The sequence below is a fragment of the Scyliorhinus torazame genome, chromosome X (genome assembly GCF_047496885.1).
Source record: "Scyliorhinus torazame isolate Kashiwa2021f chromosome X, sScyTor2.1, whole genome shotgun sequence".
In the NCBI taxonomy this organism is placed as follows: Eukaryota; Metazoa; Chordata; class Chondrichthyes; order Carcharhiniformes; family Scyliorhinidae; genus Scyliorhinus; species Scyliorhinus torazame.
In genome coordinates this window covers 10,211,127-10,235,358 of record NC_092738.1, presented here as the reverse complement: position 1 = coordinate 10,235,358, position 24,232 = coordinate 10,211,127, and positions in this window count along the sequence as shown.

The following is a 24,232-nucleotide window of genomic DNA, read 5'->3' as shown; positions in this document are numbered from 1 at the left end:
CCCGGGCACACATACGGCCAGTGGGCGCTGCCATCCTCACCTCCCGTCACACATACGGCCAGTGGGCGCCGCCATCCTCGCCTCCCGGGGCCACGTGCGGCCAGTGGGCGCCGCCATCCTCACCTCCCGGGGCACACACACGGCCAGTGGGCGCTGCCATCCTCACCTCCCGGGCACACACACGGCCAGTGGGCGCCGCCATCCTCACCTCCCGGGCACACACACGGCCAGTGGGCGCCGCCATCCTCATCTCCCGGGCACACACACGGCCAGTGGGCACCGCCATCCTCACCTCCCGGGCACACACTCGGCCAGTGGGCGCCGCCATCCTCACCTCCCGGGCACACACACGGCCAGTGGGCGCCGCCATCCTCACCTCCCGGGCACACACACGGCCAGTTGGCGCCACCATCGTCACCTCCCGGGCACACACACGGCCAGTGGGCACCGCCATCCTCACCTCACGGGGCACACATACGGCCAGTGGGCGCCGCCATCGTCACCTCCCGGGCACACACACGGCCAGTGGGCGCCGCCATCGTCACCTCCCGGGCACACACACGGCCAGTGGGCGCCACCATCCTCACCTCCCGGGCACACATACGGCCAGTGGGCACCGCCATCCTCACCTCCCGGGCACACACTCGGCCAGTGGGCGCCGCCATCCTCACCTCCCGGGCACACACACGGCCAGTGGGCGCCGCCATCGTCACCTCCCGGGGCCACGCGCGGCCAGTGGGCGCCGCCATCCTCACCTCCCGGGGCCACACACGGCCAGTGGGCGCCGCCATCCTCACCTCCCAGGCACACACACGGCCAGTGGGCGCCGCCATCCTCACCTCCCGGGCACACACACGGCCAGTGGGCGCCGCCATCCTCACCTCCCGGGCACACACACGGCCAGTGGGCGCCGCCATCCTCACCTCCCGGGCACACACACGGCCAGTGGGCGCCGCCATCCTCACCTCCCGGGCACACACACGGCCAGTGGGCGCCGCCATCCTCACCTCCCGGGCACACACACGGCCAGTGGGCGCCGCCATCCTCACCTCCCGGGCACACACACGGCCAGTGGGCGCCGCCATCCTCACCTCCCGGGGCACACACACGGCCAGTGGGCGCCGCCATCCTCACCTCCCGGGCACACATACGGCCAGTGGGCGCCGCCATCCTCACCTCCCGGGCACACACACGGCCAGTGGGCGCCGCCATCCTCACCTCCCGGGCACACACACGGCCAGTGGGCGCCGCCATCCTCACCCCCCGGGCACACATACGGCCAGTGGGCACCGCCATCGTCACCTCCCGGGCACACACACGGCCAGTGGGCGCTGCCATCCTCACCCCCCGGGCACACATACGGCCAGTGGGCGCCGCCATCCTCACCTCCCGGGCACACATACGGCCAGTGGGCGCCGCCATCCTCACCTCCCGGGGCACACACACGGCCAGTGGGCGCTGCCATCCTCACCTCCCGGGCACACACACGGCCAGTGGGCACCACCATCCTCACCTCCCGGGCACACACACGGCCAGTGGGCGCCGCCATCCTCACCTCCCGGGCACACACACGGCCAGTGGGCGCCGCCATCCTCACCTCCCGGGCACACATATGGCCAGTGGGCGCCGCCATCCTCACCTCCCGGGCACACATACGGCCAGTGGGCGCCGCCATCGTCACCTCCCGGGCACACACACGGCCAGTGGGCGCCGCCATCCTCACCTCCCGGGCACACATACGGCCAGTGGGCACCGCCATCGTCACCTCCCGGGCACACATACGGCCAGTGGGCACCGCCATCGTCACCTCCCGGGCACACACACGGCCAGTGGGCGCCGCCATCCTCACCTCCCGGGCACACACACGGCCAGTGGGCGCCGCCATCCTCGCCTCCCGGGGCCACGTGCGGCCAGGGGGCGCCGCCATCCTCACCTCCCGGGGCACACACACGGCCAGTGGGCGCCGCCATCCTCACCTCCCGGGGCCACGCGCGGCCAGTGGGCGCCGCCATCGTCACCTCCCGGGCACACACACGGCCAGTGGGCGCTGCCATCCTCACCTCCCGGGCACACATACGGCCAGTGGGCGCTGCCATCCTCACCTCCCGTCACACATACGGCCAGTGGGCGCCGCCATCCTCGCCTCCCGGGGCCACGTGCGGCCAGTGGGCGCCGCCATCCTCACCTCCCGGGGCACACACACGGCCAGTGGGCGCTGCCATCCTCACCTCCCGGGCACACACACGGCCAGTGGGCGCCGCCATCCTCACCTCCCGGGCACACACACGGCCAGTGGGCGCCGCCATCCTCATCTCCCGGGCACACACACGGCCAGTGGGCACCGCCATCCTCACCTCCCGGGCACACACTCGGCCAGTGGGCGCCGCCATCCTCACCTCCCGGGCACACACACGGCCAGTGGGCGCCGCCATCCTCACCTCCCGGGCACACACACGGCCAGTTGGCGCCACCATCGTCACCTCCCGGGCACACACACGGCCAGTGGGCACCGCCATCCTCACCTCACGGGGCACACATACGGCCAGTGGGCGCCGCCATCGTCACCTCCCGGGCACACACACGGCCAGTGGGCGCCGCCATCGTCACCTCCCGGGCACACACACGGCCAGTGGGCGCCACCATCCTCACCTCCCGGGCACACATACGGCCAGTGGGCACCGCCATCCTCACCTCCCGGGCACACACTCGGCCAGTGGGCGCCGCCATCCTCACCTCCCGGGCACACACACGGCCAGTGGGCGCCGCCATCCTCACCTCCCGGGCACACACACGGCCAGTGGGCGCCGCCATCCTCACCTCCCGGGCACACACACGGCCAGTGGGCGCCGCCATCCTCACCTCCCGGGCACACACACGGCCAGTGGGCGCCGCCATCCTCACCTCCCGGGCACACACACGGCCAGTGGGCGCCGCCATCCTCACCTCCCGGGCACACACACGGCCAGTGGGCGCCGCCATCCTCACCTCCCGGGGCACACACACGGCCAGTGGGCGCCGCCATCCTCACCTCCCGGGCACACATACGGCCAGTGGGCGCCGCCATCCTCACCTCCCGGGCACACACACGGCCAGTGGGCGCCGCCATCCTCACCTCCCGGGCACACACACGGCCAGTGGGCGCCGCCATCCTCACCCCCCGGGCACACATACGGCCAGTGGGCACCGCCATCGTCACCTCCCGGGCACACACACGGCCAGTGGGCGCTGCCATCCTCACCCCCCGGGCACACATACGGCCAGTGGGCGCCGCCATCCTCACCTCCCGGCTACACATACGGCCAGTGGGCGCCGCCATCCTCACCTCCCGGGCACACACACGGCCAGTGGGCGCCGCCATCGTCACCTCCCGGGCACACATACGGCCAGTGGGCGCCGCCATCGTCACCTCCCGGGCACACACACGGCCAGTGGGCGCCGCCATCCTCACCTCCCGGGCACACATACGGCCAGTGGGCACCGCCATCGTCACCTCCCGGGCACACATACGGCCAGTGGGCACCGCCATCGTCACCTCCCGGGCACACACACGGCCAGTGGGCGCCGCCATCCTCACCTCCCGGGCACACACACGGCCAGTGGGCGCCGCCATCCTCGCCACCCGGGGCCACGTGCGGCCAGTGGGCGCCGCCATCCTCACCTCCCGGGGCACACACACGGCCAGTGGGCGCCGCCATCCTCACCTCCCGGGGCCACGCGCGGCCAGTGGGCGCCGCCATCGTCACCTCCCGGGCACACACACGGCCAGTGGGCGCTGCCATCCTCACCTCCCGGGCACACATACGGCGAGTGGGCGCTGCCATCCTCACCTCCCGTCACACATACGGCCAGTGGGCGCCGCCATCCTCGCCTCCCGGGGCCACGTGCGGCCAGTGGGCGCCGCCATCCTCACCTCCCGGGGCACACACACGGCCAGTGGGCGCTGCCATCCTCACCTCCCGGGCACACACACGGCCAGTGGGCGCCGCCATCCTCACCTCCCAGGCACACACACGGCCAGTGGTCGCCGCCATCCTCACCTCCCGGGCACACACACGGCCAGTGGGCGCCGCTATCCTCACCTCCCGGGCACACACACGGCCAGTGGGCGCCGCCATCCTCACCTCCCGGGCACACACACGGCCAGTGGGCGCCGCCATCCTCACCTCCCGGGGCACACACACGGCCAGTGGGCGCCGCCATCGTCACCTCCCGGGCACACACACGGCCAGTGGGCGCCGCCATCCTCACCTCCCGGGCACACACACGGCCAGTCGGCGCCGCCATCCTCACCTCCCGGGCACACACATGGCCAGTGGGCGCCGCCATCCTCACCTCCCGGGCACACACACGGCCAGTGGGCGGCGCCATCGTCACCTCCCGGGCACACACACGGCCAGTGGGCGGCGCCATCCTCACCTCCCGGGCACACAGACGGCCAGTGGGCGGCGCCATCCTCACCTCCCGGGCACACAGACGGCCAGTGGGCGCCGCCATCCTCACCTCCCGGGCACACATACGGCCAGTGGGCACCGCCATCCTCACCTCCCGGGCACACAGACGGCCAGTGGGCGGCGCCATCCTCACCTCCCGGGCACACACACGGCCAGTGGGCGGCGCCATCGTCACCTCCCGGGCACACAGACGGCCAGTGGGCGGCGCCATCCTCACCTCCCGGGGCACACACACGGCCAGTGGGCGCCGCCATCCTCACCTCCCGGGCACACACACGGCCAGTGGGCGCCGCCATCCTCACCTCCCGGGCACACATACGGCCAGTGGGCGCCGCCATCCTCACCTCCCGGGCACACACACGGCCAGTGGGCGCCGCCATCCTCACCTCCCGGGCACACATACGGCCAGTGGGCGCCGCCATCCTCACCTCCCGGGCACACATACGGCCAGTGGGCGCCGCCATCCTCACCTCCCGGGCACACACACGGCCAGTGGGCGCCGCCATCGTCACCTCCCGGGCACACACACGGCCAGTGGGCACCGCCATCCTCACCTCCCGGGCACACACACGGCCAGTGGGCGCCGCCATCCTCACCTCCCGGGCACACACACGGCCAGTGGGCGCCGCCATCGTCACCTCCCGGGCACACACACGGCCAGTGGGCGCCGCCATCGTCACCTCCCGGGCACACACACGGCCAGTGGGCGCCGCCATCCTCACCTCCCGGGCACACATACGGCCAGTGGGCGCCGCCATCCTCACCTCCCGGGCACACATACGGCCAGTGGGCGCCGCCATCCTCACCTCCCGGGCACACATACGGCCAGTGGGCGCCGCCATCCTCGCCTCCCGGCTACACACACGGCCAGTGGGCGCCGCCATCGTCACCTCCCGGGCACACACACGGCCAGTGGGCGCCGCCATCCTCACCTCCCGGGGCACACACACGGCCAGTGGGCGCCGCCATCCTCACCTCCCGGGGCACACACACGGCTAGTGGGCACCGCCATCCTCACCTCCCGGGGCACACACATGGCCAGTGGGCGCCGCCATCCTCACGTCCCGGGCACACACACGGCCAGTGGGCGCCGCCATCGTCACCTCCCGGGCACACACACGGCCAGTGGGCGCCGCCATCCTCACCTCCCGGGCACACACACGGCCAGTGGGCGCCGCCATCCTCACCTCCCGGGCACACACACGGCCAGTGGGCGCTGCCATCCTCACCTCCCGGGCACACACACGGCCAGTGGGCGCCGCCATCCTCGCCTCCCGGGCACACATACGGCCAGTGGGCGCCGCCATCCTCACCTCCCGGGCACACACACGGCCAGTGGGCGCCGCCATCCTCGCCTCCCGGGCACACATACGGCCAGTGGGCGCCGCCATCCTCACCTCCCGGGGCACACACACGGCCAGTGGGCGCTGCCATCCTCACCTCCCGGGCACACACACGGCCAGTGGGCGCCGCCATCGTCACCTCCCGGGCACACACACGGCCAGTGGGCGCCGCCATCCTCACCTCCCGGGCACACACATGGCCAGTGGGCGCCACCATCCTCACCTCCCGGGCACACACACGGCCAGTGGGCGCCGCCATCCTCACCTCCCGGGCACACATATGGCCAGTGGGCGCCGCCATCCTCACCTCCCGGGCACACATACGGCCAGTGGGCGCCGCCATCGTCACCTCCCGGGCACACACACGGCCAGTGGGCGCCGCCATCCTCACCTCCCGGGCACACATACGGCCAGTGGGCACCGCCATCGTCACCTCCCGGGCACACATACGGCCAGTGGGCACCGCCATCGTCACCTCCCGGGCACACACACGGCCAGTGGGCGCCGCCATCCTCACCTCCCGGGCACACACACGGCCAGTGGGCGCCGCCATCCTCGCCTCCCGGGGCCACGTGCGGCCAGTGGGCGCCGCCATCCTCACCTCCCGGGGCACACACACGGCCAGTGGGCGCCGCCATCCTCACCTCCCGGGGCCACGCGCGGCCAGTGGGCGCCGCCATCGTCACCTCCCGGGCACACACACGGCCAGTGGGCGCTGCCATCCTCACCTCCCGGGCACACATACGGCCAGTGGGCGCTGCCATCCTCACCTCCCGTCACACATACGGCCAGTGGGCGCCGCCATCCTCGCCTCCCGGGGCCACGTGCGGCCAGTGGGCGCCGCCATCCTCACCTCCCGGGGCACACACACGGCCAGTGGGCGCCGCCATCCTCACCTCCCGGGGCCACGCGCGGCCAGTGGGCGCCGCCATCCTCACCTCCCGGGCACACACACGGCCAGTGGGCGCTGCCATCCTCACCTCCCGGGCACACATACGGCCAGTGGGCGCCGCCATCCTCACCTCCCGGGCACACACACGGCCAGTGGGCGCCGCCATCCTCATCTCCCGGGGCACACACACGGACAGTGGGCGCCGCCATCCTCACCTCCCGGGCACACACACGGCCAGTGGGCGCCGCCATCCTCATCTCCCGGGCACACACACGGCCAGTGGGCGCCGCCATCCTCACCTCCCGGGCACACACACGGCCAGTGGGCGCCGCCATCATCACCTCCCGGGCACACACACGGCCAGTGGGCGCCGCCATCCTCACCTCCCGGGCACACACACGGCCAGTGGGCGCCGCCATCGTCACCTCCCGGGCACACACACGGCCAGTGGGCGCCGCCATCCTCACCTCCCGGGCACACACACGGCCAGTGGGCGCCACCATCGTCACCTCCCGGGCACACACACGGCCAGTGGGCGCCGCCATCCTGACCTCGCGGGGCACACATACGGCCAGTGGGCGCCGCCATCGTCACCTCCCGGGCACACATACGGCCAGTGGGCGCCGCCATCGTCACCTCCCGGGCACACACACGGCCAGTGGGCGCCACCATCCTCACCTCCCGGGCACACATACGGCCAGTGGGCGCTGCCATCCTCACCTCCCGGGCACACACACGGCCAGTGGGCGCCGCCATCGTCACCTCCCGGGGCCACGCGCGGCCAGTGGGCGCCGCCATCCTCACCTCCCGGGGCCACACGCGGCCAGTGGGCGCCGCCATCCTCACCTCCCAGGCACACACACGGCCAGTGGGCGCTGCCATCCTCACCTCCCGGGCACACACACGGCCAGTGGGCGCCGCCATCCTCACCTCCCGGGGCACACACACGGCCAGTGGGCGCCGCCATCCACACCTCCCGGGCACACATACGGCCAGTGGGCGCCGCCATCCTCACCTCCCGGGCACACATACGGCCAGTGGGCGCCGCCATCCTCACCTCCCGGGCACACACACGGCCAGTGGGCGCCGCCATCCTCACCTCCCGGGGCACACACACGGCCAGTGGGCGCCGCCATCCACACCTCCCGGGCACACATACGGCCAGTGGGCGCCGCCATCCTCACCTCCCGGGCACACACACGGCCAGTGGGCGCCGCCATCGTCACCTCCCGGGCACACACACGGCCGGTGGGCACCGCCATCGTCACCTCCCGGGCACACACACGGCCAGTGGGCCCCGCCATCCTCACCTCCCGGGCACACACACGGCCAGTGGGCGCCGCCATCCTCACCTCCCGGGCACACATACGGCCAGTGGGCGCCGCCATCGTCACCTCCCGGGCACACACACGGCCAGTGGGCGCCGCCATCCTCACCTCCCGGGCACACACACGGCCAGTGGGCGCCGCCATCGTCACCTCCCGGGCACACACATGGCCAGTGGGCGCCGCCATCCTCACCTCCCGGGCACACACACGGCCAGTGGGCGCCGCCATCCTCACCTCCCGGGCACACACACGGCCAGTGGGCACCGCCATCGTCACCTCCCGGGCACACATACGGCCAGTGGGCGCCGCCATCCTCACCTCCCGGGCACACATACGGCCAGTGGGCGCCGCCATCGTCACCTCCCGGGCACACACACGGCCAGTGGGCACCGCCATCGTCACCTCCCGGGCACACACACGGCCAGTGGGCGCCGCCATCCTCACCTCCCGGGCACACATACGGCCAGTGGGCACCGCCATCGTCACCTCCCGGGCACACATACGGCCAGTGGGCACCGCCATCGTCACCTCCCGGGCACACACACGGCCAGTGGGCGCCGCCATCCTCACCTCCCGGGCACACACACGGCCAGTGGGCGCCGCCATCCTCGCCTCCCGGGGCCACGTGCGGCCAGTGGGCGCCGCCATCCTCACCTCCCGGGGCCACGCGCGGCCAGTGGGCGCCGCCATCGTCACCTCCCGGGCACACACACGGCCAGTGGGCGCTGCCATCCTCACCTCCCGGGCACACATACGGCGAGTGGGCGCTGCCATCCTCACCTCCCGTCACACATACGGCCAGTGGGCGCCGCCATCCTCGCCTCCCGGGGCCACGTGCGGCCAGTGGGCGCCGCCATCCTCACCTCCCGGGGCACACACACGGCCAGTGGGCGCCGCCATCCTCACCTCCCGGGCACACACACGGCCAGTGGGCGCCGCCATCCTCACCTCCCGGGCACACACACGGCCAGTGGGCGCCGCCATCCTCACCTCCCGGGCACACACACGGCCAGTGGGCGCCGCTATCCTCACCTCCCGGGCACACACACGGCCAGTGGGCGCCGCCATCCTCACCTCCCGGGCACACACACGGCCAGTGGGCGCCGCCATCCTCACCTCCCGGGCACACATACGGCCAGTGGGCGCCGCCATCCTCACCTCACGGGGCACACATACGGCCAGTGGGCGCCGCCATCGTCACCTCCCGGGCACACACACGGCCAGTGGGCGCCGCCATCCTCACCTCCCGGGCACACATACGGCCTGTGGGCGCCGCCATCGTCACCCCCCGGGGCCACGCGCGGCCAGTGGGCGCCGCCATCCTCACCTCCCGGGGCCACACGCGGCCAGTGGGCGCCGCCATCCTCACCTCCCAGGCACACACACGGCCAGTGGGCGCTGCCATCCTCACCTCCCAGGCACACACACGGCCAGTGGGCGCCGCCATCCTCACCTCCCGGGCACACACACGGCCAGTGGGCGCCGCCATCCTCACCTCCCGGGGCACACACACGGCCAGTGGGCGCCGCCATCCTCACCTCCCGGGCACACACACGGCCAGTGGGCGCCGCCATCCTCACCTCCCGGGGCACACACACGGCCAGTGGGCGCCACCATCGTCACCTCCCGGGCACACACACGGCCAGTGGGCGCCACCATCGTCACCTCCCGGGCACACACACGGCCAGTGGGCGCCACCATCGTCACCTCCCGGGCACACACACGGCCAGTGGGCACCGCCATCCTCACCTCCCGGGCACACACACGGCCAGTGGGCGCCACCATCCTCACCTCCCGGGCACACACACGGCCAGTGGGCGCCGCCATCCTCACCTCCCGGGCACACACACGGCCAGTGGGCGCCGCCATCCTCACCTCCCGGGCACACACACGGCCAGTGGGCGCCGCCATCCTCACCTCCCGGGCACACACACGGCCAGTGGGCGCCGCCATCCTCACCTCCCGGGCACACACACGGCCAGTGGGCGCCGCCATCCTCACCTCCCGATCACACACACGGCCAGTGGGCGCCGCCATCCTCACCTCCCGGGCACACATACGGCCAGTGGGCGCCGCCATCCTCACCTCCCGGGGCCACGCGCGGCCAGTGGGCGCCGCCATCCTCACCTCCCGGGGCCACACGCGGCCAGTGGGCGCCGCCATCCTCACCTCCCGGGCACACATACGGCCAGTGGGCGCCGCCATCCTCGCCTCCCGGGCACACACACGGCCAGTGGGCGCTGCCATCCTCACCTCCCGGGCACACACACGGCCAGTGGGCGCCGCCATCCTCACCTCCCGGGCACACACACGGCCAGTGGGCGCCGCCATCCTCACCTCCCGGGCACACACACGGCCAGTGGGCGCCGCCATCCTCACCTCCCGGGGCACACACACGGCCAGTGGGCGCCGCCATCCTCACCTCCCGGGCACACACACGGCCAGTGGGCGCCGCCATCCTCACCTCCCGGGGCCACGCGCGGCCAGTGGGCGCCGCCATCCTCACCTCCCGGGCACACACACGGCCAGTGGGCGCCACCATCGTCACCTCCCGGGCACACACACGGCCAGTGGGCGCCACCATCCTCACCTCCCGGGCACACACACGGCCAGTGGGCGCCGCCATCCTCACCTCCCGGGCACACACACGGCCAGTGGGCGCCGCCATCCTCACCTCCCGGGCACACACACGGCCAGTGGGCGCCGCCATCCTCACCTCCCGGGCACACACACGGCCAGTGGGCGCCGCCATCCTCACCTCCCGGGCACACACACGGCCAGTGGGCGCCGCCATCCTCACCTCCCGATCACACACACGGCCAGTGGGCGCCGCCATCCTCACCTCCCGGGCACACATACGGCCAGTGGGCGCCGCCATCCTCACCTCCCGGGCACACATACGGCCAGTGGGCGCCGCCATCCTCACCTCCCGGGCACACACACGGCCAGTGGGCGCCACCATCCTCACCTCCCGGGCACACACACGGCCAGTGGGCGCCGCCATCCTCACCTCCCGGGCACACATACGGCCAGTGGGCGCCGCCATCCTCACCTCCCGGGCACACACACGGCCAGTGGGCGGCGCCATCCTCACCTCCCGGGCACACACACGGCCAGTGGGCGCCGCCATCCTCACCTCCCGGGCACACACACGGCCAGTGGGCGCCGCCATCCTCACCTCCCGGGCACACACACGGCCAGTGGGCGCCGCCATCCTCACCTCCCGGGCACACATACGGCCAGTGGGCGCCGCCATCCTCACCTCCCGGGGCCACGCGCGGCCAGTGGGCGCCGCCATCGTCACCTCCCGGGCACACACACGGCCAGTGGGCGCCGCCATCCTCACCTCCCGGGCACACACACGGCCAGTGGGCGCCGCCATCCTCACCTCCCGGGCACACACACGGCCAGTGGGCGCCGCCATCCTCACCTCCCGGGCACACACACGGCCAGTGGGCGCCGCCATCCTCACATCCCGGGCACACACACGGCCAGTGGGCGCCGCCATCCTCACCTCCCGGGGCACACACACGGCCAGTGGGCGCCGCCATCGTCACCTCCCGGGCACACACACGGCCAGTGGGCGCCGCCATCCTCACCTCCCGGGCACACACACGGCCAGTGGGCGCCGCCATCCTCACCTCCCGGGCACACACACGGCCAGTGGGCGCCGCCATCCTCACCTCCCGGGCACACACACGGCCAGTGGGCGGCGCCATCGTCACCTCCCGGGCACACACACGGCCAGTGGGCGGCGCCATCCTCACCTCCCGGGCACACAGACGGCCAGTGGGCGGCGCCATCCTCACCTCCCGGGCACACAGACGGCCAGTGGGCGCCGCCATCCTCACCTCCCGGGCACACATACGGCCAGTGGGCACCGCCATCCTCACCTCCCGGGCACACACACGGCCAGTGGGCGCCGCCATCCTCACCTCCCGGGCACACACACGGCCAGTGGGCGCCGCCATCCTCACCTCCCGGGCACACAGACGGCCAGTGGGCGGCGCCATCCTCACCTCCCGGGGCACACACACGGCCAGTGGGCGCCGCCATCCTCACCTCCCGGGCACACACACGGCCAGTGGGCGCCGCCATCCTCACCTCCCGGGCACACATACGGCCAGTGGGCGCCGCCATCCTCACCTCCCGGGCACACACACGGCCAGTGGGCGCCGCCATCCTCACCTCCCGGGCACACATACGGCCAGTGGGCGCCGCCATCCTCACCTCCCGGGCACACATACGGCCAGTGGGCGCCGCCATCCTCACCTCCCGGGCACACACACGGCCAGTGGGCGCCGCCATCGTCACCTCCCGGGCACACACACGGCCAGTGGGCACCGCCATCCTCACCTCCCGGGCACACACACGGCCAGTGGGCGCCGCCATCCTCACCTCCCGGGCACACACACGGCCAGTGGGCGCCGCCATCGTCACCTCCCGGGCACACACACGGCCAGTGGGCGCCGCCATCGTCACCTCCCGGGCACACACACGGCCAGTGGGCGCCGCCATCCTCACCTCCCGGGCACACATACGGCCAGTGGGCGCCGCCATCCTCACCTCCCGGGCACACATACGGCCAGTGGGCGCCGCCATCCTCACCTCCCGGGCACACATACGGCCAGTGGGCGCCGCCATCCTCGCCTCCCGGCTACACACACGGCCAGTGGGCGCCGCCATCGTCACCTCCCGGGCACACACACGGCCAGTGGGCGCCGCCATCCTCACCTCCCGGGGCACACACACGGCCAGTGGGCGCCGCCATCCTCACCTCCCGGGGCACACACACAGCTAGTGGGCACCGCCATCCTCACCTCCCGGGGCACACACATGGCCAGTGGGCGCCGCCATCCTCACGTCCCGGGCACACACACGGCCAGTGGGCGCCGCCATCGTCACCTCCCGGGCACACACACGGCCAGTGGGCGCCGCCATCCTCACCTCCCGGGCACACACACGGCCAGTGGGCGCCGCCATCCTCACCTCCCGGGCACACACACGGCCAGTGGGCGCTGCCATCCTCACCTCCCGGGCACACACACGGCCAGTGGGCGCCGCCATCCTCGCCTCCCGGGCACACATACGGCCAGTGGGCGCCGCCATCCTCACCTCCCGGGCACACACACGGCCAGTGGGCGCCGCCATCCTCGCCTCCCGGGCACACATACGGCCAGTGGGCGCCGCCATCCTCACCTCCCGGGGCACACACACGGCCAGTGGGCGCTGCCATCCTCACCTCCCGGGCACACACACGGCCAGTGGGCGCCGCCATCGTCACCTCCCGGGCACACACACGGCCAGTGGGCGCCGCCATCCTCACCTCCCGGGCACACACACGGCCAGTGGGCGCCACCATCCTCACCTCCCGGGCACACACACGGCCAGTGGGCGCCGCCATCCTCACCTCCCGGGCACACATATGGCCAGTGGGCGCCGCCATCCTCACCTCCCGGGCACACATACGGCCAGTGGGCGCCGCCATCGTCACCTCCCGGGCACACACACGGCCAGTGGGCGCCGCCATCCTCACCTCCCGGGCACACATACGGCCAGTGGGCACCGCCATCGTCACCTCCCGGGCACACATACGGCCAGTGGGCACCGCCATCGTCACCTCCCGGGCACACACACGGCCAGTGGGCGCCGCCATCCTCACCTCCCGGGCACACACACGGCCAGTGGGCGCCGCCATCCTCGCCTCCCGGGGCCACGTGCGGCCAGTGGGCGCCGCCATCCTCACCTCCCGGGGCACACACACGGCCAGTGGGCGCCGCCATCCTCACCTCCCGGGGCCACGCGCGGCTAGTGGGCGCCGCCATCGTCACCTCCCGGGCACACACACGGCCAGTGGGCGCTGCCATCCTCACCTCCCGGGCACACATATGGCCAGTGGGCGCTGCCATCCTCACCTCCCGTCACACATACGGCCAGTGGGCGCCGCCATCCTCGCCTCCCGGGGCCACGTGCGGCCAGTGGGCGCCGCCATCCTCACCTCCCGGGGCACACACACGGCCAGTGGGCGCCGCCATCCTCACCTCCCGGGGCCACGCGCGGCCAGTGGGCGCCGCCATCCTCACCTCCCGGGCACACACACGGCCAGTGGGCGCTGCCATCCTCACCTCCCGGGCACACATACGGCCAGTGGGCGCCGCCATCCTCACCTCCCGGGCACACACACGGCCAGTGGGCGCCGCCATCCTCATCTCCCGGGGCACACACACGGACAGTGGGCGCCGCCATCCTCACCTCCCGGGCACACACACGGCCAGTGGGCGCCGCCATCCTCACCTCCCGGGCACACACACGGCCAGTGGGCGCCGCCATCCTCACCTCCCGGGCACACACACGGCCAGTGGGCGCCGCCATCATCACCTCCCGGGCACACACACGGCCAGTGGGCGCCGCCATCCTCACCTCCCGGGCACACACACGGCCAGTGGGCGCCGCCATCGTCACCTCCCGGGCACACACACGGCCAGTGGGCGCCGCCATCCTCACCTCCCGGGCACACACACGGCCAGTGGGCGCCACCATCGTCACCTCCCGGGCACACACACGGCCAGTGGGCGCCGCCATCCTGACCTCGCGGGGCACACATACGGCCAGTGGGCGCCGCCATCGTCACCTCCCGGGCACACATACGGCCAGTGGGCGCCGCCATCGTCACCTCCCGGGCACACACACGGCCAGTGGGCGCCACCATCCTCACCTCCCGGGCACACACACGGCCAGTGGGCGCTGCCATCCTCACCTCCCGGGCACACACACGGCCAGTGGGCGCCGCCATCGTCACCTCCCGGGGCCACGCGCGGCCAGTGGGCGCCGCCATCCTCACCTCCCGGGGCCACACGCGGCCAGTGGGCGCTGCCATCCTCACCTCCCGGGCACACACACGGCCAGTGGGCGCCGCCATCCTCACCTCCCGGGGCACACACACGGCCAGTGGGCGCCGCCATCCACACCTCCCGGGCACACATACGGCCAGTGGGCGCCGCCATCCTCACCTCCCGGGCACACATACGGCCAGTGGGCGCCGCCATCCTCACCTCCCGGGCACACACACGGCCAGTGGGCGCCGCCATCCTCACCTCCCGGGGCACACACACGGCCAGTGGGCGCCGCCATCCACACCTCCCGGGCACACATACGGCCAGTGGGCGCCGCCATCCTCACCTCCCGGGCACACACACGGCCAGTGGGCGCCGCCATCGTCACCTCCCGGGCACACACACGGCCAGTGGGCGCCGCCATCGTCACCTCCCGGGCACACACACGGCCAGTGGGCGCCGCCATCCTCACCTCCCGGGCACACACACGGCCAGTGGGCGCCGCCATCCTCACCTCCCGGGCACACATACGGCCAGTGGGCGCCGCCATCGTCACCTCCCGGGCACACACACGGCCAGTGGGCGCTGCCATCCTCACCTCCCGGGCACACACACGGCCAGTGGGCGCCGCCATCGTCACCTCCCGGGCACACACACGGCCAGTGGGCGCCGCCATCCTCACCTCCCGGGCACACACACGGCCAGTGGGCGCCGCCATCCTCACCTCCCGGGCACACACACGGCCAGTGGGCACCGCCATCGTCACCTCCCGGGCACACATACGGCCAGTGGGCGCCGCCATCCTCACCTCCCGGGCACACATACGGCCAGTGGGCGCCGCCATCGTCACCTCCCGGGCACACACACGGCCAGTGGGCACCGCCATCGTCACCTCCCGGGCACACACACGGCCAGTGGGCGCCGCCATCCTCACCTCCCGGGCACACATACGGCCAGTGGGCACCGCCATCGTCACCTCCCGGGCACACATACGGCCAGTGGGCACCGCCATCGTCACCTCCCGGGCACACACACGGCCAGTGGGCGCCGCCATCCTCACCTCCCGGGCACACACACGGCCAGTGGGCGCCGCCATCCTCGCCTCCCGGGGCCACGTGCGGCCAGTGGGCGCCGCCATCCTCACCTCCCGGGGCCACGCGCGGCCAGTGGGCGCCGCCATCGTCACCTCCCGGGCACACACACGGCCAGTGGGCGCTGCCATCCTCACCTCCCGGGCACACATACGGCGAGTGGGCGCTGCCATCCTCACCTCCCGTCACACATACGGCCAGTGGGCGCCGCCATCCTCGCCTCCCGGGGCCACGTGCGGCCAGTGGGCGCCGCCATCCTCACCTCCCGGGGCACACACACGGCCAGTGGGAGCCGCCATCCTCACCTCCCGGGCACACACACGGCCAGTGGGCGCCGCCATCCTCACCTCCCGGGCACACACACGGCCAGTGGGCGCCGCCATCCTCACCTCCCGGGCACACACACGGCCAGTGGGCGCCGCTATCCTCACCTCCCGGGCACACACACGGCCAGTGGGCGCCGCCATCCTCACCTCCCGGGCACACACACGGCCAGTGGGCGCCGCCATCCTCACCTCCCGGGCACACATACGGCCAGTGGGCGCCGCCATCCTCACCTCACGGGGCACACATACGGCCAGTGGGCGCCGCCATCGTCACCTCCCGGGCACACACACGGCCAGTGGGCGCCGCCATCCTCACCTCCCGGGCACACATACGGCCAGTGGGCGCCGCCATCGTCACCTCCCGGGGCCACGCGCGGCCAGTGGGCGCCGCCATCCTCACCTCCCGGGGCCACACGCGGCCAGTGGGCGCCGCCATCCTCACCTCCCAGGCACACACACGGCCAGTGGGCGCTGCCATCCTCACCTCCCAGGCACACACACGGCCAGTGGGCGCCGCCATCCTCACCTCCCGGGCACACACACGGCCAGTGGGCGCCGCCATCCTCACCTCCCGGGGCACACACACGGCCAGTGGGCGCCGCCATCCTCACCTCCCGGGCACACACACGGCCAGTGGGCGCCGCCATCCTCACCTCCCGGGGCACACACACGGCCAGTGGGCGCCACCATCGTCACCTCCCGGGCACACACACGGCCAGTGGGCGCCACCATCGTCACCTCCCGGGCACACACACGGCCAGTGGGCGCCACCATCGTCACCTCCCGGGCACACACACGGCCAGTGGGCACCGCCATCCTCACCTCCCGGGCACACACACGGCCAGTGGGCGCCACCATCCTCACCTCCCGGGCACACACACGGCCAGTGGGCGCCGCCATCCTCACCTCCCGGGCACACACACGGCCAGTGGGCGCCGCCATCCTCACCTCCCGGGCACACACACGGCCAGTGGGCGCCGCCATCCTCACCTCCCGGGCACACACACGGCCAGTGGGCGCCGCCATCCTCACCTCCCGGGCACACACACGGCCAGTGGGCGCCGCCATCCTCACCTCCCGATCACACACACGGCCAGTGGGCGCCGCCATCCTCACCTCCCGGGCACACATACGGCCAGTGGGCGCCGCCATCCTCACCTCCCGGGGCCACGCGCGGCCAGTGGGCGCCGCCATCCTCACCTCCCGGGGCCACACGCGGCCAGTGGGCGCCGCCATCCTCACCTCCCGGGCACACATACGGCCAGTGGGCGCCGCCATCCTCGCCTCCCGGGCACACACACGGCCAGTGGGCGCTGCCATCCTCACCTCCCGGGCACACACACAGCCAGTGGGCGCCGCCATCCTCACCTCCCGGGCACACACACGGCCAGTGGGCGCCGCCATCCTCACCTCCCGGGCACACACACGGCCAGTGGGCGCCGCCATCCTCACCTCCCGGGGCACACACACGGCCAGTGGGCGCCGCCATCCTCACCTCCCGGGCACACACACGGCCAGTGGGCGCCGCCATCCTCACCTCCCGGGGCCACGCGCGGCCAGTGGGCGCCGCCATCCTCACCTCCCGGGCACACACACGGCCAGTGGGCGCCACCATCGTCACCTCCCGGGCACACACACGGCCAGTGGGCGCCACCATCCTCACCTCCCGGGCACACACACGGCCAGTGGGCGCCGCCATCCTCACCTCCCGGGCACACATACGGCCAGTGGGCGCCGCCATCCTCACCTCCCGGGCACACACACGGCCAGTGGGCGCCGCCATCCTCACCTCCCGGGCACACACACGGCCAGTGGGCGCCGCCATCCTCACCTCCCGGGCACACACACGGCCAGTGGGCGCCGCCATCCTCACCTCCCGATCACACACACGGCCAGTGGGCGCCGCCATCCTCACCTCCCGGGCACACATACGGCCAGTGGGCGCCGCCATCCTCACCTCCCGGGCACACATACGGCCAGTGGGCGCCGCCATCCTCACCTCCCGGGCACACACACGGCCAGTGGGCGCCACCATCCTCACCTCCCGGGCACACACACGGCCAGTGGGCGCCGCCATCCTCACCTCCCGGGCACACATACGGCCAGTGGGCGCCGCCATCCTCACCTCCCGGGCACACACACGGCCAGTGGGCGGCGCCATCCTCACCTCCCGGGCACACACACGGCCAGTGGGCGCCGCCATCCTCACCTCCCGGGCACACACACGGCCAGTGGGCGCCGCCATCCTCACCTCCCGGGCACACACACGGCCAGTGGGCGCCGCCATCCTCACCTCCCGGGCACACATACGGCCAGTGGGCGCCGCCATCCTCACCTCCCGGGGCCACGCGCGGCCAGTGGGCGCCGCCATCGTCACCTCCCGGGCACACACACGGCCAGTGGGCGCCGCCATCCTCACCTCCCGGGCACACACACGGCCAGTGGGCGCCGCCATCCTCACCTCCCGGGCACACACACGGCCAGTGGGCGCCGCCATCCTCACCTCCCGGGCACACATACGGCCAGTGGGCGCTGCCATCCTCACCTCCCGGGCACACACACGGCCAGTGGGCGCCGCCATCCTCACCTCCCGGGCACACATACGGCCAGTGGGCGCCGCCATCCTCACCTCCCGGGCACACACACGGCCAGTGGGCGCCGCCATCCTCACCTCCCGGGCACACACACGGGCAGTGGGCGCCGCCATCCTCACCTCCCGGGCACACACACGGCCAGTGGGCGCTGCCATCCTCACCTCCCGGGCACACACACGGCCAGTGGGCGCCGCCATCCTCACCTCCCGGGCACACACACGGCCAGTGGGCACCGCCATCTTCACCTCCCGGGCACACACACGGCCAGTGGGCGCCGCCATCCTCACCTCCCGGGCACACACACGGCCAGTGGGCGCGCCATCGTCACCTCCCGGGGCACACACACGGCCAGTGGGCGCCGCCATCCTCACCTCCCGGGCACACACACGGCCAGTGGGCGCCGCCATCGTCACCTCCCGGGGCACACACACGGCCAGTGGGCGCCGCCATCCTCACCTCCCAGGGCCACCCGCGGCCAGTGGGCGCCGCCATCCTCACCTCCCGGGCACACACACGGCCAGTGGGCGCCGCCATCCTCACCTCCCGGGCACACACACGGCCAGTGGGCGCCGCCATCCTCACCTCCCGGGGCACACACACGGCCAGTGGGCGCCGCCATCCTCACCTCCCGGGCACACACACGGCCAGTGGGCACCGCCATCGTCACCTCCCGGGCACACACACGGCCAGTGGGCACCGCCATCCTCACCTCCTGGGCACACACACGGCCAGTGGGCGCCGCCATCCTCACCTCCCGTGGCCACGCGCAGCCAGAGGGCGCCGCCATCCTCACCTCCCGGGGCCACGCGCAGCCAGAGGGCGCCGCCATCCTCACCTGCCGGGCACACACACGGCCAGTGGGCGGCGCCATCCTCACCTCCCGGGGCCACGTGCGGCCAGCGGGTGCCGCCATTTTGTCCAACCCCGCAACGTGCGGCCCATGGGCGCCGCCATTCTGTCCCCCACAGGATCTTCAGGCGCCGCGATCTTGTCTCCCCCACGGGACATGGACACCAACAGCATTCTAGAACCTGGGCCCCCCAGGCTCCCCATCTGACGTCAGCGACGACCGACTATGATTCGCCTCAGTGATGATCGACCTGTCTCGTCCGCACAACCTGGCCACCGCATCTGCCAGTGTGAAAATCAACGGCCACGTGACCTCTTGCCTGCTGGACTCCGGGAGCTCCGAAAGCTTCATCCACCCGGTTACAGTAAGGCGCTGCTCCCTCGCGGTACACCCCGCCAACCAAAGAATCTCCCTGGCCTCCGGACCCCATTCCGTCGCGATCCGGGTGTTCTGCACGGTCACTCTCACGGTCCAGGGCGTAGAATTCAGCGGCTTCCGCCTCTACCTGCAACAGTAGTGGACTCGCCAACACTAAGGGCATTCAAATGGTCATTGGATAGACATATGGACGATAAGGGAATAGTGTAGATGGGCTTTAGAGTGGTTTCACAGGTCGGCGTAACATTGAGGGCCGAAGGGCCTGTACTGCGCTGTTATGTTCTATGTTCTACGTCCTCCCTAACCTCTGCGCTGCCTTGCTACTCGGCCTGGACTTCCAGTGTAACCTCCAGAGCCTAACCATCAAATTCGGCGGGCCCCTACCACCCCTCACTGTGTGCGGCCTCGCGACCCTAAAGGTCGATCCGCCTTCCCTCTTCGCAAATCTAACCCCGGATTGCAAACCCATCGCCACCAGGAACAGACGGTACAGCACCCAGGACAAGACCTTCATCAGGTCCGAGGTCCAGCGGCTGCTTCGGGAAGGCACCATCAAGGCCAGCACCAGCCCCTGGAGAGCCCAAGTGGTAGTCGTTAAAACTGGGGAGAAACATAGAATGGTCGTGGACTACAGCCAGACCATCAATCAGTACACGCAGCTCGACGCGTACCCCCTCCCACGCATATCTGATATGGTCAATCAGATTGCACAGTACCAGGTCTTAACGCTAGACCTCAAATCCGCCTACCACCAGCTCCCCATTCGTAAATCGGACCAGCCATACACGGCCTTCGAGGCAGACGGCCGCCTCCATCATAGAACATAGAACATAGAACAATACAGCGCAGTACAGGCCCTTCGGCACACGATGTTGCACCGAAACAAAAGCCATCTAACCTACACTATGCCATTATCATCCATATGTTTATCCAATAAACTTTTAAATGCCCTCAATGTTGGCGAGTTCACTACTGTTGCAGGTAGGGCATTCCATGGCCTCACCACTCTTTGCGTAAAGAACCTACCTCTGACCTCTGTCCTATATCTATTACCCCTCAGTTTAAAGTTATGTCCCCTCGTGCCAGCCACTTCCATCCACGGGAGAAGGTTCTCACTGTCCACCCTATCTAACCCCCTGATCATTTTGTATACCTCTATTAAGTCTCCTCTTAACCTTCTTCTCTCTAACGAAAACAACCTCAAGTCCATCAGCCTTTCCTCATAAGATTTTCCCTCCATACCAGGCAACATCCTGGTAAATCTCCTCTGCACCCGCTCCAAAGCCTCCACGTCCTTCCTATAATGCGGTGACCAGAACTGTACGCAATACTCCAAATGCGGCCGTATCAGAGTTCTGTACAGCTGCAACATGACCTCCCGACTCCGGAACTCAATCCCTCTACCAATAAAGGCCAACACTCCATAGGCCTTCTTCACAACCCTATCAACCTGGGTGGCAACTTTCAGGGATCTATGTACATGGACACCGAGATCCCTCTGCTCATCCACACTTCCAAGAACTTTACCATTAGCCAAATATTCCGCATTCCTGTTATTCCTTCCAAAGTGAATCACCTCACACTTCTCTACATTAAACTCCATTTGCCACCTCTCAGCCCAGCTCTGCAGATTACCTATGTCCCTCTGTAACCTGCAACATCCTTCCGCACTGTCGACAACACCACCGACTTTAGTGTCGTCTGCAAATTTACTCACCCACCCTTCTGCGCCTTCCTCTAGGTCATTGATAAAAATGACAAACAGCAACGGCCCCAGAACAGATCCTTGTGGTACTCCACTTGTAACTGAACTCCATTCTGAACATTTCCCATCAACCACCACCCTCTGTCTTCTTTCAGCTAGCCAATTTCTGATCCACATCTCTAAATCACCCTCAATCCCCAGCCTCCGTATTTTCTGCAATAGCCTACCGTGGGGAACCTTATCAAACGCTTTACTGAAATCCATATACACCACATCAACTGCTCTACCCTCGTCTACCTGTTCAGTCACCTTCTCAAAGAACTCTAAGGTTTGTGAGGCATGACCTACCCTTCACAAAGCCATGCTGACTATCCCTAATCACATTATTCCTATCTAGATGATTATAAATCTTGTCTCTTATAATCCCCTCCAAGACTTTACCCACTACAGACGTGAGGCTCACCGGTCTATAGTTGCCGGGGTTGTCTCTACTCCCCTTCTTGAACAAAGGGACCACATTTGCTATCCTCCAGTCCTCTGGCACTATTCCTGTCGCCAATGATGACATAAAAATCAAAGCCAAAGGCCCAGCAATCTCTTCCCTGGCTTCCCAGAGAATCCTAGGATAAATCCCATCAGGCCCCGGGGACTTATCTATTTTCAGCCTGTCCAGAATTGCCAACACCTCTTCCCTACGTACCTGAATGCCATCTATTCTATTAGCCTGGGTCTCAGCATTCTCCTCCACAACATTATCTTTTTCCTGAGTGAATACTGACGAAAAATATTCATTTAGTATCTCGCCTATCTCTTCAGACTCCACACACAACTTCCCATCCCTGTCCTTGACTGGTCCTACTCTTTCCCTAGTCATTCGCTTATTCCTGACATACCTATAGAAAGCTTTTGGGTTTTCCTTGATCCTTCCTGCCAAATACTTCTCATGTCCCCTCCTTGCTCGTCTTAGCTCTCTCTTTAGATCCTTCCTCGCTACCTTGTAACTATCCATCGCCCCAACTGAAACTTCACACCTCATCTTCACATAGGCCTCCTTCTTCCTCTTAACAAGAGATTCCACTTCTTTGGTAAACCACGGTTCCCTCGCTCGACGCCTTCCTCCCTGCCTGACCGGTACATACTTATCAAGAACACGCAGTAGCTGATCCTTGAACAAGCTCCACTTATCCAGTGTGCCCAACACTTGCAGCCTACTTCTCCACCTTATCCCCCCCCAAGTCACGTCTAATGGCATCATAATTGCCCTTCCCCCAGCTATAACTCTTGCCCTGCGGTGTATACTTATCCCTTTCCTCCAAATCTAACACCTGGCCTGGTTCATTACCCAAAACCAAATCCAACGTGGCCCCGCCTCTTGTTGGCCTGTCAACATATTGTGTCAGGAAACCCTCCTGCACACACTGTACAAAATACGACCCATCTAATGTACTCGAACTATATCTTTTCCAGTCAATATTTGGAAAGTTAAAGTCTCCCATAATAACTACCCTGTTACTTTCGCTCTTATCCAGGATCATCCTCGCCATCCTTTCCTCTACATCCCTAGAACTATTTGGAGGCCTATAGAAGACTCCCAACAGGGTGACCTCTCCTTTCATGTTTCTAACCTCAGCCCATACTACCTCGGAAGATGAGTCCCCATCTAGCATCCTCTCCGCCACCGTAATACTGCTCTTGACTAGCAGCGCCACACCTCCCCCTCTTTTGCCTCCTTCTCTGAGCTTACTAAAACACCTAAACCCCGGAACCTGCAACATCCATTCCTGTCCCTGCTCTATCCATGTCTCCGAAATGGCCACAACATCGAAGTCCCAGGTACCAACCCATGCTGCCAGTTCCCCTACCTTATTTCGTATACTCCTGGCATTGAAGTAGACACACTTCAAACCACCTACCTGAACACTGGCCCCCTCCTGCGACGTCAAATCTGTGCTCCTGACCTCTATACTCTCATTCTCCCTTACCCTAAAACTACAATCCAGGTTCCCATGCCCCTGCTGCATTAGTTTAAACCCCCCTAAAGAGCACTAACAAATCTCCCCCCCAGGATATTTGTGCCCCTCAGGTTCAGATGTAGACCATCCTGTCTGGAGAGGTCCCACCTTCCCCAGAAAGAGCCCCAGTTATCCAGAAATCTGAATCCCTCCCGCCTGCACCATCCCTGTAGCCACGTGTTTAATTGCTCTCTCTCCCTATTCCTCATCTCACTATCACGTGGCACGGGCAACAACCCAGATATAACAACTCTGTTTGTTCTCGTTCTGAGCTTCCATCCTAGCTCCCTGAAAGCCTGCCTGACATCCTTGTCCCCTTTCCTACCTATGGTGTTAGTGCCAATGTGGACCACGACTTGGAGCTGCTCCCCCTCCCCCTAAGGACCCGGAAAACACGATCCGAGACATCACGTACCCTTGCACCTGGGA